A 15569-nucleotide genomic window follows, 5' to 3' on the forward strand; every position below is an offset into this window, starting at 1 on the left:
GTTGCCCAATATCAATCCTATCATGGCATCAAAAGCCACAATTCAAGGCTGCGAATGCGTCAACTTCCCAGTTACGATGGTGGTGATCGGTCAATACATGTGTATGCCTCTCTCCACTTGATAAATCTCCCTAAAAAAAAATAATAATAATAATAAAAAAAAAGCCTTCCCGCCAACTGCCCAGTGCAAGCCCTCTCATTGTGTGTAAACAATAACAGGCATTTGCCATTTAACGTACATATCCATGGCACCTACAGTGACCGTGTTCTGGTGCGTGTGCCAAGGCTCATACAATATGCAATGACATAGAGGAGGAGGAGGGGGGGTTGTTTTGTAGTAAAAGACTGGACTGAAAAGAAGGCTGTCACCCCCCCCCCCCTCCCTTGTCAAGAAGTTTTCAAGCATGCTGTTTAGGAACACATTGCTTCTTCTTCACCATTGGCGAGTCCAGTCGTTAAAATACATCCCGGCGAACGCAAAGGGTAGCAAACATCTCCACCTACCCTAGTTATGTTTCCTGTGGGCAGTTCCTCCCCTTCTCTCCAGGGGTCACCCTTCAGCCTGTAAGTTTCTATATGGTCTTATTGTAGTACTGAGTGATGCTTGGCATCAGTGGGTTCCAATTGTTGGCGTGCAGCTCGATGACCTCCAGCAACAGGGACCGTGTCAGCATGGACTCGGAGGGGCACAGCATCTTGTCCTGCGCGATGGCCAGGAGGACGGACATAATTTCTGTCAGTTGTTCCTCCAGCAGGCGCCCAGTGCTGTGCAGCTCCATAGAACAGGATAGCACTGCAACTTCCTTCACAGCATAAAACTGTAACAGCTCTCTAAGGCAGGTATAGATGGGGCACACAAGGACTAGGAAGGGCTCATCTGAGCTACTTCTCATGGTGCCAAACACCTCACACAGGAAGGTGATGAAACCCAGCCAGCTCTCCACATCTGATTTGTGCAGCTCTTCTCGAACAGAAAAATCCTTCTGAAGCATATTGAGGAGAAGACTCGGGAACTTGGTTCCTTCCACCATGAAAAGAGCCATCATGTCGCAGAGTTTGGCAGGGGTGTGTGCAAAGCTTCTGTCTGTCACAGCTTTCTGATAAATAGTCTTTACAATCTCCCCCAGCATTTGCTCAGAGTTCGCTGAATTCTGCGCCTCTTCCATGAACGTGGTGAGCTTGTGGCCACATCACTGCTGTTATTCCTCATGCTGTTTAATATCTCTATCAGTTCGTCAATTTTTGTCCTCTGAGGATTGGTAGACTCAACCGCGTACTCCTCCTGCTTCTCTCTTAGCCGCTTCGTAGCCGATCTTTTGAAGACTGGAGCAGAGTCACTTTAGGCCTGTCGCGTTCTTTGCTCTGAATACTGTCTTTCCTTTTGGCCTCTGACTCTGGCGTGCTGGTCTGCTGAGGCTGTTCCTGTATGATTTCTGGGCTGCTCTGTACTTCTAGCGGGATGTGTACTGTGAAAACGGTGGTGTCCTCTATCTTCAGGCTAACCGTCTCTTTGGCATGTTTCTGAGAGTCTTTGTCGTTTGGTTGATGCTTCTGGTTGTGGTGCCATCTTCGGATTTGACTGTAACTGTGGTGACCTTGCTTGCCTGAGGAGTGTGGCGCTTGGCTTCCTTGGTACTGCTTCTGGTTCTCCCTGCTGTTGTGTTTGGCAGTAGCTGGTTGCTGCTCCTTGTGATTTCTGCTGCCTCCGCCTGTCGTTTCTTCTCCTACAGAATAACTTTTTGGTTTGTGCTATCTCTGCTTCGTTAGGCAGCGGATGATATCCCTGCCAGGTGGGCAATACTTTCTCTATGTCATTCAGATTAATTTCATCCCCGTCTTCACATTTCCCTTTACCAAACCCTTTGCGGTCTATTTGAGGCAGGGGGTGCTTTGGGGTGTTGCGGAGCTTTCTGTGAAACTGAGTGAAGTCCAATTTTTCTGGCTGCAAGTCCCACGTCGCTCCGCTTGTTGAGTCAAATGTGCTCGCTGCCCAAATCTCAGTGCCAAGCATGTTCGGGGAGCCATCTTTATTTCCATTCTGATTGTGGTTATAGGAAGGTCTTCTCCCTTTTGGCGAAGTTCGGAGCCATGATGGTAGAGTGCTGCGGGAGGTGCATGCACTGTGCTGTGATAGGGAGAGCTAAGTTGGGCCTTGGCTGTACTGGGCTAGTGGGCTGGCAAGTGACAATGGATGGTGCTGGATGGTAGAGTGCTGCGGGAGGTGCATGCACTGTGCTATGATAGGGAGAGCTAAGTTGGGTCTTGGCTGTACTGGGCTGGCAAGTGGCAATGGATGGTGCTGGATGGTAGAGTGCTGTCACTGACTGCTGTGATAGGGAGAGCTTGGGCCTTGGCTGTACTGGGCTGGTAATGGTGCTGGATGGTAGAGAGGAGATCACATGAAATACACATAAGTTTTTGGTGGTAAATAACATGACAAAATGTGTATTATTTCAAGGGGTAACTATGAATACTTTTTAAATTTTTGCGCCCCCCAAAAATTTTGAGCACCAGCCGCCACTGCTTCCAACTAACACAGTTTCAGATACCACTTTTTTTTTTAGAAAACCCCCATTTGGGGATTCCCAATTCCCCATCATTCTCCCACATATACATGTAGAGTCATCTCCCCCAGTCTCTAACCTCATACAGAAAGAATCAACCAATACTGAGACTGACCTATCAATTTTGAATCTCTCTTCTTACTCTCTCACTAAGGAAGAAACTGATATTTTGTCACGGGGCTTAAGCTTTTGCCCGAATGAGGGATTAGATAAATTCAAATTTTTAAAGGATTTACATCTGTTTGCGTGAAAATTAAACTTTAAAATGATGTTCCATAGGCAACAGGACTCTGGGAGACATAGTGGAGTCAACGACTCCGCACTTGATATGTTGGTGTCCATCTTGGAGTTAAACGAGGATCTTATCGATCGTATCGACCTTCCTCATCTCCTCCAGGAGGTTGACAAGGGAACTACACCCACCACTCCAAAATCATCACTTTTATCTAAAAAAATCGGACAAATATACAAGCACTAATTTAAATTCAAATATTAGTGCTTTTGTTAACAGGTCAGTAAAGACATTGAAAGTCTAAAACTGTTCACTTCCAAAGATCCTAATATTACGACTCCAGAAAGACAGGTCCTAAAAAAGCTATCTGACAACCGCTCCGCTGTAATAAAACCAGCAGACAAGGGTGGGAATGTCGTCCTTATGGACGACCATAGGTATATTGAGATGTGCATGAGAATACTAAATAACCCATGTTGGTATAGACGTATTACTGTGGGTATTATTGCAAAATACACCAAAGAATTTTACGAATTGGTTCATCTAGCGTACTACAATGGCACTATTCTCAAGAAGACCTGGGAGTTCATCAGGACGGCATTCCCTATCACCCCCACCTTCTATGTCCTCCCCAAAGTCCACAAAAATACTTCCAATCCACCAGGGAGACCAATAGTTTCAGGACGAGGTGCACTTACTGAAAATGCCAGTAGATTAGTGGATGAGTATTTACGCCCTCATGTTATCTCATTACCATCAAATATACGAGATACCATTAACCTCCTGAAAATTATCGAATATACAACTATTCCTGCTGAAGCATACCTCGTGACAATAGACGTTGAGGCTCTATATAGCTCGATCCCCCTACTCTAGGGGTGTCGCAGCTATCCAGCACATTTTGTCACAACAAGGTCCCCAAGATCGGGCGTATAGTTCATCACCTCTCTTTTGGAGTTTATTTTACTACATAATGTTTTTTCCTTCAATGGTTCCCACTACCTCCAGGTACAGGGGGTAGCGATGGGCACATGTTGCCAACCTGTACCTGGGGGAGTGGGAGCCTTCATTTCTGTCAGACGAATCACTATCGATATACACGGACCACATTCTTCTGTGGTACCGCTATATCGATGACATCTTTGCTATGTGGGTGGGGCCTCTTAATTTATTGCATCAATGCATGGAGAGGATGAATAAAAACGATTTCAACCTTGTTTTAACCATGCAAGCAGACAAAGACCAAGTTCCTTTCCTCGATGTAGAAACACATAAGGGGGAGGACGGTACCCTCGGTAGCAGTCTGTTCCGGAAATCCACGGCGGGCAATACTATTCTATATGCCTCTAGTTTCCATCCTAAATCATTGATTAATTCCATTCCCTACAGTCAATATTTGCGCATTAGGCGCAATTGCTCAGATCAACAATCCTTTCAAAGGGCCGCTGATGGACTTCGGGACAGACTTCTGCAGAGAGGTTATTCTAAAACCTCTCTCAAAAAGACTTATAGGAAAGCCACCGCCAGTAACAGACAGGATCTAATTTTTCCATCTTCTCAGAAAAAGGAAAAAAAGGCTGATATCATTAGAATTATCACCAAATTCTCTGACCGGCACTCTAAAGTGAGCCAGATTGTCAATAAGTACTGGCACATTCTTTCAATGGACCCAGTTCTCGGTTGTTACATTCCTCCAACCCCACAGTTCACATTTAGAAAAGTCCCAGCTTTGAAGGATAGACTTGTAAAAAGCGAATACAAAGGTGCCCGCATGGACTGTCCCTGCAAATACAGGAGCACGTTCATGTGCGGCAATTGTAACTATTGTAAATTCATGTGTACCACCAAACATCCCACTCTGCCTAATGGCCAAAAATTCCAACCTAAGCATTTCGCAAGCTGCCGGACATACGGCGTGGTCTATCTTCTAATATGTGACTGTGGTTGCTTCTATAGCGGCAAAACTAAGTTGGAGTTTTGGAGGCGAGCTTACCGCCACATCCTAAGTATGAAGAGCTGTGACCCTGATCTCCCTTTGGGCCGTCGCACTACTCTGGTCCACGGGGGAAAATTCCCAAACATAAAATTTATAATTTTGGACCGTATCCACCCGAGTTCCAGAGGAGGGGACTGGAACAAAGTCCTTCTCCAAATGGAACTCAGGTGGATAGTGAAATATAGGGCTACCCAACCTCCAGGGCTAAACTATATGATTTCATTTAGACCCTTTCTTGAGGGGTTCACTTCGGGAGGGATGGAAAGGTAATTTTCAGACATCATACCCCCTTCTTTTTTCAGACATCATACCCCCTTCTTTTTTCTTCTTTTTTCTGTATACTGCGGTTATCTAAAAGGACTTTCTTTAAAAAAAATTGTGCCATAAAGGGATTTTTTGTAAAATGTGGGATTGCCATATATTAAACATATGTATATATGTATATGTTCCACATACCTAATCCCTGTTATTTTTGACATTCTGATATGCAATGTTTCCTGTAACAGTTATTTCTTTTCCTTTCATGTCTTTTCTCTTTTCCCTTTCTTTGTTGGTTGGTGCCAGTTTGTCTGCAGGCTTCCTTTCCAGAACAAGTGGATAGATAAATAATAAATGCATACATGTGCATCTCTGTCATTATATTCTGACAGGGTGCTGTGCCTTTAATTAAGAAGTCCTCCAGGTAGGTGGAATCTCCAACAATTATCATTCGCGATGAGATTAGCTTTGTGTAGGAGGTAAGGTGTGCGATACCAGTGTGCTATTAGTTTGTAGTTATTCTCCTGCGTAGTAACATTAATGGACCCTTTGTGAACTATATGAAATATCGTCTTCCATTGTCCTGGGGTTAGATTCGTGTTCAAATCTGATTCCCATTTAGAGCAGAAGAGACCCTCATCAGTCTCGACCCCATCCCAGAGTAATGAGTACATTTTAGAGATCAAGTGTGATTCTGGGTTAGCGTCAAGACAGAGTTTCTCAAATGGTGTTATTTCATTCAGGTTTCCAAACTCTTTGACAAAGGAGGCGATGAAATGACGGATTTGAGCATAATCCCAAAAAGAGATGTGCGCAGTTGGTGGAAGAGCTTTCAGAGTTTCATAGGAAATTGTAATACCTTTATCAATAAAGTGTGAGATTCTTAAGGATTTAGATTGTATATAGACTGGTAAAGGTGTTGGTCATTAAGCCCTGGTATAAAGTCTGGGTTGTTTAGTAAGGGTGACATTAGACCCGGGTTTGATGATATTTTACTTGTAGTACAAGTATGCTGAAAACAGAGTAGCTCCAGTTAATGGGTGATTTGAAACATCTGGTGGAATGTCTTTAGGCTTAAGCCAAGGTAACACAGAAATGGGAACATTGGAAAATGAGTTCTCCAATATAACCCAGTCTTTTGACTCAGCGTGTGTGTGCCACTCGACCACTCTTTGTAAATGACATGCTTGATAATGTTTATACATATCTGGAAGACCGATTCCTCCCTTCAGTTTAGGTTTCGTGATTTATTCAAATTTAATTCTAGGAGCTTTACGAGCCCAGATGAATTGCCTACAGAGAGTTCGAATTCTTCCAAATATCTGTAGGGGGATGTGAAGAGGGATTGTCTGGAATAGATAAAGTAGTCTGGGTAACACATTCATTTTAAATATTGCTGTCCTTCCAAACCAAGAAAAATGTGCTTTGTGCCAGTCATGCAGGTCTTGTTCTATTTTTTTAAGGAGTGGAGTAAAATTTAGATCGACTATGTGGTTAAGCTTAGAAGGGAGCTGTATACCTAGGTACGTGGTAGAGTCTGATGTCAACTGAAAGGGGAAATTTGCTTTACATAGGTTAATCTGGCTTGTGGGCAAAGATACGTTCAGAGCCTGTGATTTAGAAAAGTTAATTTTTAGATTTGAAATCTGATTGTATAGTTTAAGTGTTTTGAGGAGTTGTGGTAAAGTTATGTGAGGATTTCTCAGGAACAAGAGCACGTCATCTGCAAATGCAGCAATTTTGTAAGTGTGTTGACCGATTTCAATTCCCTGAATATTGGCATCGGAGCGGATAGATCGGAGAAGGGGCTCCAGAGTCAATATAAAAAGAATTGGTGACAATGGACATCCTTGACGAGGGGATCTACTACACATATGGTGGTCTTGTCCACTTACTGCTGATTTCTGGTCTAACATCCACAAGATACTAGTTCAGATAACCAACACTCCGATTGATTTCTCACGAGCACTCTCCTCCTACACTTGCACCATCAATACAATCCACCATCATATAAATCCTTGACAACATTTCTAATTAATGCTTCAAGATTATGTATTCCAAGACATTGGGGAACAGCAGCAACTCCCTCCATCAGAGAATGGTTCACACAAGTTGAAAAATTATCTGAGATGGAAGAACTTATCGCAATTGCCCACGACACTCCTGTCAAATTTGCTAAGATCTGGCAGCCTTGGCGAACATTTAAAAACACAGCAGCTTATACTCAAATTATGATCTGATTCTAAGAAGCAGAATTATTCAGTTCTGATAGATGCTTATCCCCTCTCACACCCATTTGGGGTAAATCTTCTCATGTTTTGAAAGCGTGTGATCCTTGCTTGTCTCTACACCCTCCCCCTTCTCTCCCTTCCCCCATCTTTCACCCACTCTTCTCCCCCTCCCCCATCCAGGGGAACATGCTGGCATATTCCCCTGTTATATCTTTTGTATAGATCTTCACATATAGCCACTTCCAAGATACAAGATTGATCCTCTTCATTTACAGAAATTCTTTGTGTTTCTACGATAATATGTAACTGCGGTTTATTACTACCTTAGTTGATATTGGATCACCGAGAATGTTGATCGGAATGATCCAACTGTTGTACACTTATCTAATGTGTATTTTGTTCAATAAAGCTTTTTGGAAAAAAAAAGAAGTCTTAACCTTTTTATTTTCACTTTTATTCTTTAGATTTTCCTTTTTTCTCAGACCCTCTAGAGATATATAATTAGCTGTCTATCTAGAAATCTTTACATTGAATATTTTCCCAGTACCTCTGTGCTGTCTGTGACCCGGCACGGTAGGGCCGCCTCTATTTGAGTGTGTGCCCGAGTGCATATGCAGTACTTTGTCCATCCCGGGCTCTTGTAGTCCCCGCACATGCGCACGTTCTTCCCTCACTATTCTGCGTACAGTCGAGGGAAGTTTCTGTGCCGGTGGTAGGATGTGGGCTGGCCGCCGCTCCGAAGCGATCCTCGCCTCTCTGCGCGAGGGATGGGGCGGCGCTGAGCCCCAACCACCCAGGGAGCCCTATCATGAACCAGTGTTACTTCACACGTCCCTCCTACACTCACCCTGCCAGCTGATCAGCTGTAACAGGTGATCCCTGTAAAGCAATTGAGGTGACTATATAATAGCAAACTAAAAGGATATACTCCACTCCATCGGGCCTGCGGTGACGGTGGTCACTGTGTATGCTCTTCCAAGCTGCTTAGTGTTTAAAGGCAAGATTGATCAAGTATTACTTGATATTACTCTATGCCCTCCTCAATCTTCTCTGGGATATGGACTTAGCATTGCATGTTTCTCTTACTCTTAAGCCTATTCTTTCTCTCTCTCCCCTCCTTTATTTATTTTTGTGCACTTTTTAGTTTTTTCTTATTTATCGTGTGGATACACTGTCATCCACACTGTTCTGACACACTGGTATTTCCTTGTCGGGAGCACATTATACTTTTCATATACCTCCATTGATCTTCATCTTGCACACTAACTGTCGCTCACTTCCATCTATACATCCTGGTTTATTCACATTTACATTATTTTCTTTTGTCCTTGTACACATGAACCCCAACTTTCTCGCACTTGGTGGTTCCACTCTAACACACAAAATTAACAAATATAAAATATACTGTTAGAAGGAGGATAAGCCCCCTCTATTCTAACTCTAAACAAATAATATCCTTTTCTTTAGGAAACTGTGTCCTGACACCAACGTATATCTGAGTTCCTACTACTTTTGGACTCCAGCCACATACAGCATACTGCACTGGCTATATTCAATAAACCTTTATGCTAAATCCCCCACCCATTGAGGGGACCAACTCTTCTCCCCCTCTTTTTCTCTATTTCTTCCTTCCCCTTCAGTTTGATCAAGGGGTTCAGTTCAATCCCCACTATTTTGGAAGCCTACAGACAAGCTTGGAGATCACATACTTGGTTTTAATCTAGCAAACAGAATAAACACCACAACTACAGACTATGTGAGTTTTCAGTTAATAATTTTCGAAAATTATGTATTACTATTATGAACAATTGTGTTAATATGACCCTATGTTATTCTATTGTAGAACCTCATTTGCAGTATCTAGCCTAATTACCCCGAAGAAGAAGCATACAGCTTTGAAACGCGTTGGGTATTCTGCTGTTATCTCTGCATTTTTCTGTGTTGTGTTTTCTTTTATGGAACTGTTTGCCCGTCTACTCTGACATTTATGATGTATGTTTTTTAGTATTTTTTGTATAATAAAATATTAATACTTTGTATCAATTTTTGTATTATTTTGAGTGCCTAAAAAGTCCCAAACCCTTAGGGGATTCTCCTTTTTCTATCTGTTATACTATAGTGTACCTGTTCTGTGGGGACTAATGCATGAACAATATTTTGTGCATTGGATTGCTTTCCAGTGAATGTGTAAGTACTGTGGATTTAGCCAGTGCACAACAAATGTTGGAAAAGTTTGTTTCTGACATGGAAACACTCTATGGGCTTGAGCACGTTTCTTTCAACATACACTCTTGTGTTCATATTACTCGGGCTGTGACGAATTGGGGTCCACTATGAGCACAGTCTGCATTTCAGTTTGAAGCATTTAATGGTGTATTGCTACGGTTGATAAAAAGCTAAAATGCTGTCCTGCAGACATGCAATTCATATCTGAGAATCAGATGTATGCCTCTTTATGAGAAAGAAATCATGCATTGTGCTATCATGCCTATTCAGAGATTGTATACAATTATGAAAGACAACAGCAAATAAGTGTGTTAATTGGACAATTCAGTCCAGGCTCTTGGTCCTTGCAAAATGTATCCAGTTAGACGATCACATTTTATTGCTTTGCGCAGTGTTATACATGTTGTTAAACAAAATACGATCGCAAGATACTACAATCGCGTGACAGTAAATAAAGAGGTTTTCCATGAAAAACTTAAACAAGCGAACAACTTTGCGGAATAGTTACACAGCAATTTTAAATAATGGAGATTTCTTTACTGTTGAATCTTATCTTGTGCTGGATAATTCCAGTACTTGTTTTGCAATTGGCAGGTAAAAGGGTAAAACAAACTGTATTAAAATGGGAGTTGGTCTCTTATAAATGTATTCAGAATGTTATCTATGTTATAGGGTTTTTTTTTTATTTAATGTACTTTCCAATTCAATTTTACAAATATTAATTAAAAATGTATGTTAAAATATATTTTCCAGTATATTTCTTTGGAAATTACATTTTGTTGAATAAATTTACAAAGATGTTTAAAGATAAATGTTTAAATTCCTTTTTTAACCACTTGCCGACCGCCGCAAGTACATATACTTCGGCGGTCAGCCCCGGCAAGGCAAAGTGACGTACCGGTACCTCACTAGCCATCACCGCTCTGGCGCGCGTGAGCGCTCCTGCCGATTACACTGTTGGGTTCAGAAACGATCAGTCATCAGGTCCAGGCCAATCATTTTTGGCCTGGACCTGTTGATCGGTTCTGCCCAATCAGATCCTGTGCTGAGCCTGTGAAATGTAAAAACAGGCTCAGAAAAGATGTGCCCTCCCCTCCCATGATCCTTTTTAGATCCAGCGTGAGAGGAGAGCACATCTAACTGTAAGTACTGCATCAAGCACACACCTGTACATTTACATAGGCACATTTAACCCCCGATCGCCCCCCCAGTTAACCCCTACACCCCCTGTCGCAACATACACTGTATACAGCATATAGCATTTTCCTATATACTGTAAGTGTGATTTGTGACCAGGTGTAGCACTTGCGACCCCCCCTTTTTCACTAAAAATACCCGCCACCCCCCCAATAAAGATTTAACCCACTGATCCCCCCCAGGTAACCCCTTACCCCCTGTCACATTCAACACTAATACAAACATAATATACTGTGTTTTTGTATTTTGTATTAGTGCGATTGTGACTTGACTTAGCACTAGCGACTTTGTTTCTGTCCCAAAGGAGGTTTAGGGTCCCCGCCATCCCCCCCAATAAAGATTTAACCCCCTGACCCCCCCTGATCACCCCTACACCCCCTATCACAACACACACTGTATACAGTATATAGCATTTTCCTATATACCCGTATAAGTGTGACTTGTGACCAGGTTTAGCGCTTGCCACCGCTCCTTTTATCCTTAGGATACCCAACATCCCTTTCCAATAAAGATTTAACCCCCTGATCACATCCAGTTAACCCCTTCCCCCCTGTCACATTGCACACTAATACACACGTAATATAGTGTTTTTACTGTATTTTATATTAGTGTGATTGTGACTTGAGGTTGCGCTAGCGACTTAGTTTCTATTCCAAAGGAGGTTTAGGGTCCCCGCCACCCCCCCCAAATAAAGATTTAACCCCCCGACCCCCCCCCCAGTTAACCGCTTCCGTGCCCTGTCACAGTGTCACTTTTATAGTGTACAGTTTTTTTTCTGATCACTATTATTAGTGACACAGGTGACATTAGCTAGTGTTAGTGGCAGTCTAAAAAAGCGCAGATCCCCGGCGCATAGTTAGAAATAACCCCTTGATTACCACACACACATACGCACACATACACTTCCATTACTAGTATAGTGTTTGAACAGATCAATATCTGATCATAACTATACTAGCGTCCCCATAGTTTAAGGTTCCCAAAACGCAGTGTTTGCACGGTCAGCACTGATTCCTGCCAGCACCTGTGTTTAACCCTTTCACCCAGGCAAGTGTAGTAATCAATAAATTACTGTCACTTCCAAAAAAACACAAGACACAAAACAGCTGTGTTAGCAGAGTCAGGCCTGATCCCTGCTAGCATTAGCAGTTTTTTTGGTAGCGCTTGAAATAGTCCTTGACAACCAGGTGCTTTTATTACCTGTGAGTCAACACCACTGTACAGGTAAATTTAGTTACCAAAATGTCCAAACGTTGGTACAGTGGTGAAGAGGCTTATAGTATACTGGCTGGCCGTATCAGATGATAGCGATGGGGAAGCTACACTGGCAGAATTTGGGTCAGTATATGAACCGCAGCGGCCCCTGACAGATAGCTCCGACGACAGATGGGTCCCTGTTAGACCCAGGCGTACCCGACCCCATTCTGGAGTTGTTGAGATGCAGGAATCGCAGGGCGCTCGTATGGAGCAGAGTGAGGGTACTAGTGCCTCTCATCCTTCTGGCGACCTGGCAAGCGCCAACGGCCTAGTACACCTTGGACCTAGTACAACCAGCACTGCAGTATCACTTGGTGACGTGGCGAGTCCCCTAAGTGCAGTTGAAGCTGGTGCGGTGGCCAGCATGAGTAGTGGCCCGCAGCCACCGCATATTCGAAGACAGGCCCGTAGAGCCCATAGTGCCTTCCCTGATGCGCTGGCATATCCCAATTGGCAACCCACTGATTCTACAGCACCAGTACTTCCCCCATTCACTGCCCAACCTGGAATCCACGTGGAGACAGCTGGTTTTACGCCCCTGAACTTTTTTGAGCTGTTCTTTACAGATCTATTGTGGATCAATCAAATTTATACGCACAACAATTCATCGCCGCCAACCCAAATTCGCCCCTTGCCAGACCATTCGGCTGGAAACCTATAACGGTTTCCGATTTTAAAATCTTTCTGGGCCTTTCCCTCCACATGGGCATAACTAAACAGAGTGAATTGTGGCTATATTGGTCCACTAGCCCAGTTCACCATATGCGCATGTACTCTGCCTCCATGTCCAGGGCGAGATATGAGCAAATTCTGCGATTTATGCATTTCAGCGACAATGAAATCTGTCGTCCTCTGGGAGACCCTGAATATGATCGGCTCCACAAAATTCTGCCCCTCATAGACCACTTCAATCAGCAGTTTGCAGCCTTGTTTACCCCCGAACAAGTTGTCTGCGTTTACGAGTCCCTGATTAAATTTACTGGCCGCCTTGCTATGAAACAGTACCTCCCCAGCAAGTACGGGGTCAAGCTGTATAAACTGTTTGACAGGGCCACAGGTTATACAGTTAGTTTCCAGGTCTATGAGGGAAAAGATAGCTGTGTGGAGCCCCCCAACTGCCCAGCGTCAAGATAGGGAGCAGCGTCAAGATAGTTTGGGACTTGGTGTCACCCTTATCCGGAAAGGGGTACCATTTGTACGTGGACAACTTTTACACAAGCGTGCCACTATTTAGTAATCTTTCTGAATTACAAATTGGCGCATGTGGCACCGTGCGACCTAATCGCCAGGGCTTCCCCCAACGGCTTGTAAATTCCCGTCTTAGTCGGGGGGACGAGAGCCTGCTTGAAAACTGACAAATTGCTTGCAGTGAAGTGGAGGGATACACGGGATGTTTAAGTTCTGTCCTCCCTTCACGCAGACATGACGATCCAAATTTCTACGGCAACTGGCGTTATGGAGAAACCCCTCTGTGTCCACGAATATAACCTTAATATGGGAGGGGTGGACCTTAACGACCAGCTTTTGTCGCCGTATTTAATTGCCCGTAAAGCCAGACGCTGGTACAAAAAAGTGTCTGTTTACCTTTACCAATTGGCTATGCTGAACGCCTTTGTCCTATATAGGGCGTCAGGATGAACTGGATCCTTCCGGGAATTCCAGGAAGCGATCATCCTTGCCTACCTGTACCCAGGAGGCATGCCTTACCAAACTTCCCCTTCCAGATGCAGTGAGCCGGCTGCATGAGAGAAATTTTCCATACGTCCTCCCGAGTACCCCGACCCCAAAGAAGATGTCGTGTCTGTAGCAGGCGCAGATGTAGGCGTGACACCCGCTATTATTGTCCCAAATGTACTGACCAACCTGGTCTCTGCATCGGGGAATGTTTCGAGCGCTACCATACACTAGTGGAGTTTTAGTGTAGGGTACAGCACAACACAGTGTAGGGCACACAAACACAGGGTCTCGAAAGATGTTGGATGTCCATCGACATTTTGAGAGACCCAAGCTGGAAAATTGCAGTCCCAAATCAAGAAACAACAGTTAGAAAGAAAAATAAAAGGATCCAAAAACTGTTGTTGTGTCAGTCATTTTATATGTTCTTCTACCCTTCCTACTGTACTTTTAATGTACTTTGTTTGTTTTTCATTCTTTTGTGACCTGTTTCTCTTGCAGGTACTCGTCGGCTGCCACATTTGACCCCCCCCCCCGACATCCACTTCCCAGTAATTTCTCCCTGAGGAGAAACTCTGAATGCTCATCACCTGAGAACACCGAAAGCTTTTTGGTGTTTCGGGAAGGTTCTGATAGAATGACCTGTACACAGTTTTCCTGTCATCTGATATCTGTAGATGATTACGTGATGTGCTCACATCCATTAATATGTCTGTAAACTCCGACACCCCCCCCAATGTTAGGTCCTCCAGCCTAGTGGTGTCAATGTTGTATGGTGTAGGTGGGTTGGGGACGTTTCCTGGATTGTTTAGCAATGAAGGGAAATATTTCACATGTGTGACTGTACATTTCTGTAAATTTACCCCAGACATGATATCAGATAAACCTGAGTGTAATGTGTGTGGGATCCCCCCACATCCAGATCCCTTCCATCATGGAGGAGTCTATCATGTCTCTCTCTGTCCTCATCATCTCCATCCTCAGTATCACACAAGTCACCTGTGTCTGATTCCTGTAGGACAGTCAGTGGATCCGTCACACACAGCTCCTCAAGATATTACACCTTACTGTACAGCTCATCCTTCTTTATTTCCAGCTGTTGGATCATATCAGACAGTGATAGAGAGACCCGTTCTGCCTGTCCCACCACAGAAGACCTGTGGTGGCCGATACAAAGTGGTGGTTGGCGCTGGGAAGACCCTGATGGTAAATTTCACTACCTGGTCAGACTTGATTGACCACTTGGTCTTTTTTGGCCATCACTTATCTATCTTTTGTCTTCTCAGATACCAGCAGTGCATTGGCGGCTGCCTCAAAGGCCACTTTTCATCGATTTTTTTTTCCTTTTTGACCCGCAGTTGCCAGGCTACAGACACCAATTACAGGCCACCTGAACCCAATAGGTGAGGAGATCTTGATGTCAACCTCTTCTTTATGCTCAGTTCTGTCGAAAACCTTGTAGTCAGGTGGAAGCTGCAGTATTATCCTCCAACCTGAAGGTGACACTGTGCTGAAGCTGGAGCCCATTAAGGAATGATTGTCCCCGGATATGGGTTCAGGAAGCCATCTTAGGAAGGATGGGAATACTATTGGATAGAGGTGGGCTTGGGTGGCCATCATGGTTCCATATAAATAGATTCTGCTTCAGTCGGTGTGCCAGCAGTATGGGAGTAAGATCAGGACAGAGTAGGACTAGCATTAGGGAAAGGCACCCAACAAGGGACATTTCCCACACTCAGAAGATGAATAGGGACACTCAGTGTGAATTTACTGATATTTTAGGAAGGTCTTTCTTGAATAAAACATTTCCCGCACTCAGGATATGAATAGGGACACCACTCACCAGTGTGATTTCTCAGGTATTTAAGGTCTTTCAGAAAAAAACATTTCCCACACTTTGAACATAAGTAGGTAAGCTCCCCCGTGTGAGTTCTC

At 43.8% G+C, this 15569-nt stretch overlaps 1 pseudogene across 1 annotated transcript; it reads right to left on the bottom strand.

The window, feature by feature from the left end:
- Window positions 1-539: 539 nt before the first annotated feature.
- Window positions 540-15254, bottom strand: LOC309550522 (CBP80/20-dependent translation initiation factor-like; annotated as a pseudogene). The gene is made up of 4 exons: window positions 15025-15254; window positions 8519-8652; window positions 5545-5908; window positions 540-2101 (listed from the first exon to the last, which is right to left on the bottom strand). The product of its transcript is annotated as a CBP80/20-dependent translation initiation factor-like (transcript).
- Between the last annotated feature and the right edge of the window lie 315 nt (window positions 15255-15569).

Source organism: Pelophylax lessonae (genome assembly GCF_965119305.1).
Source record: "Pelophylax lessonae genome assembly, chromosome: 1".
Classification (NCBI taxonomy): Eukaryota; Metazoa; Chordata; class Amphibia; order Anura; family Ranidae; genus Pelophylax; species Pelophylax lessonae.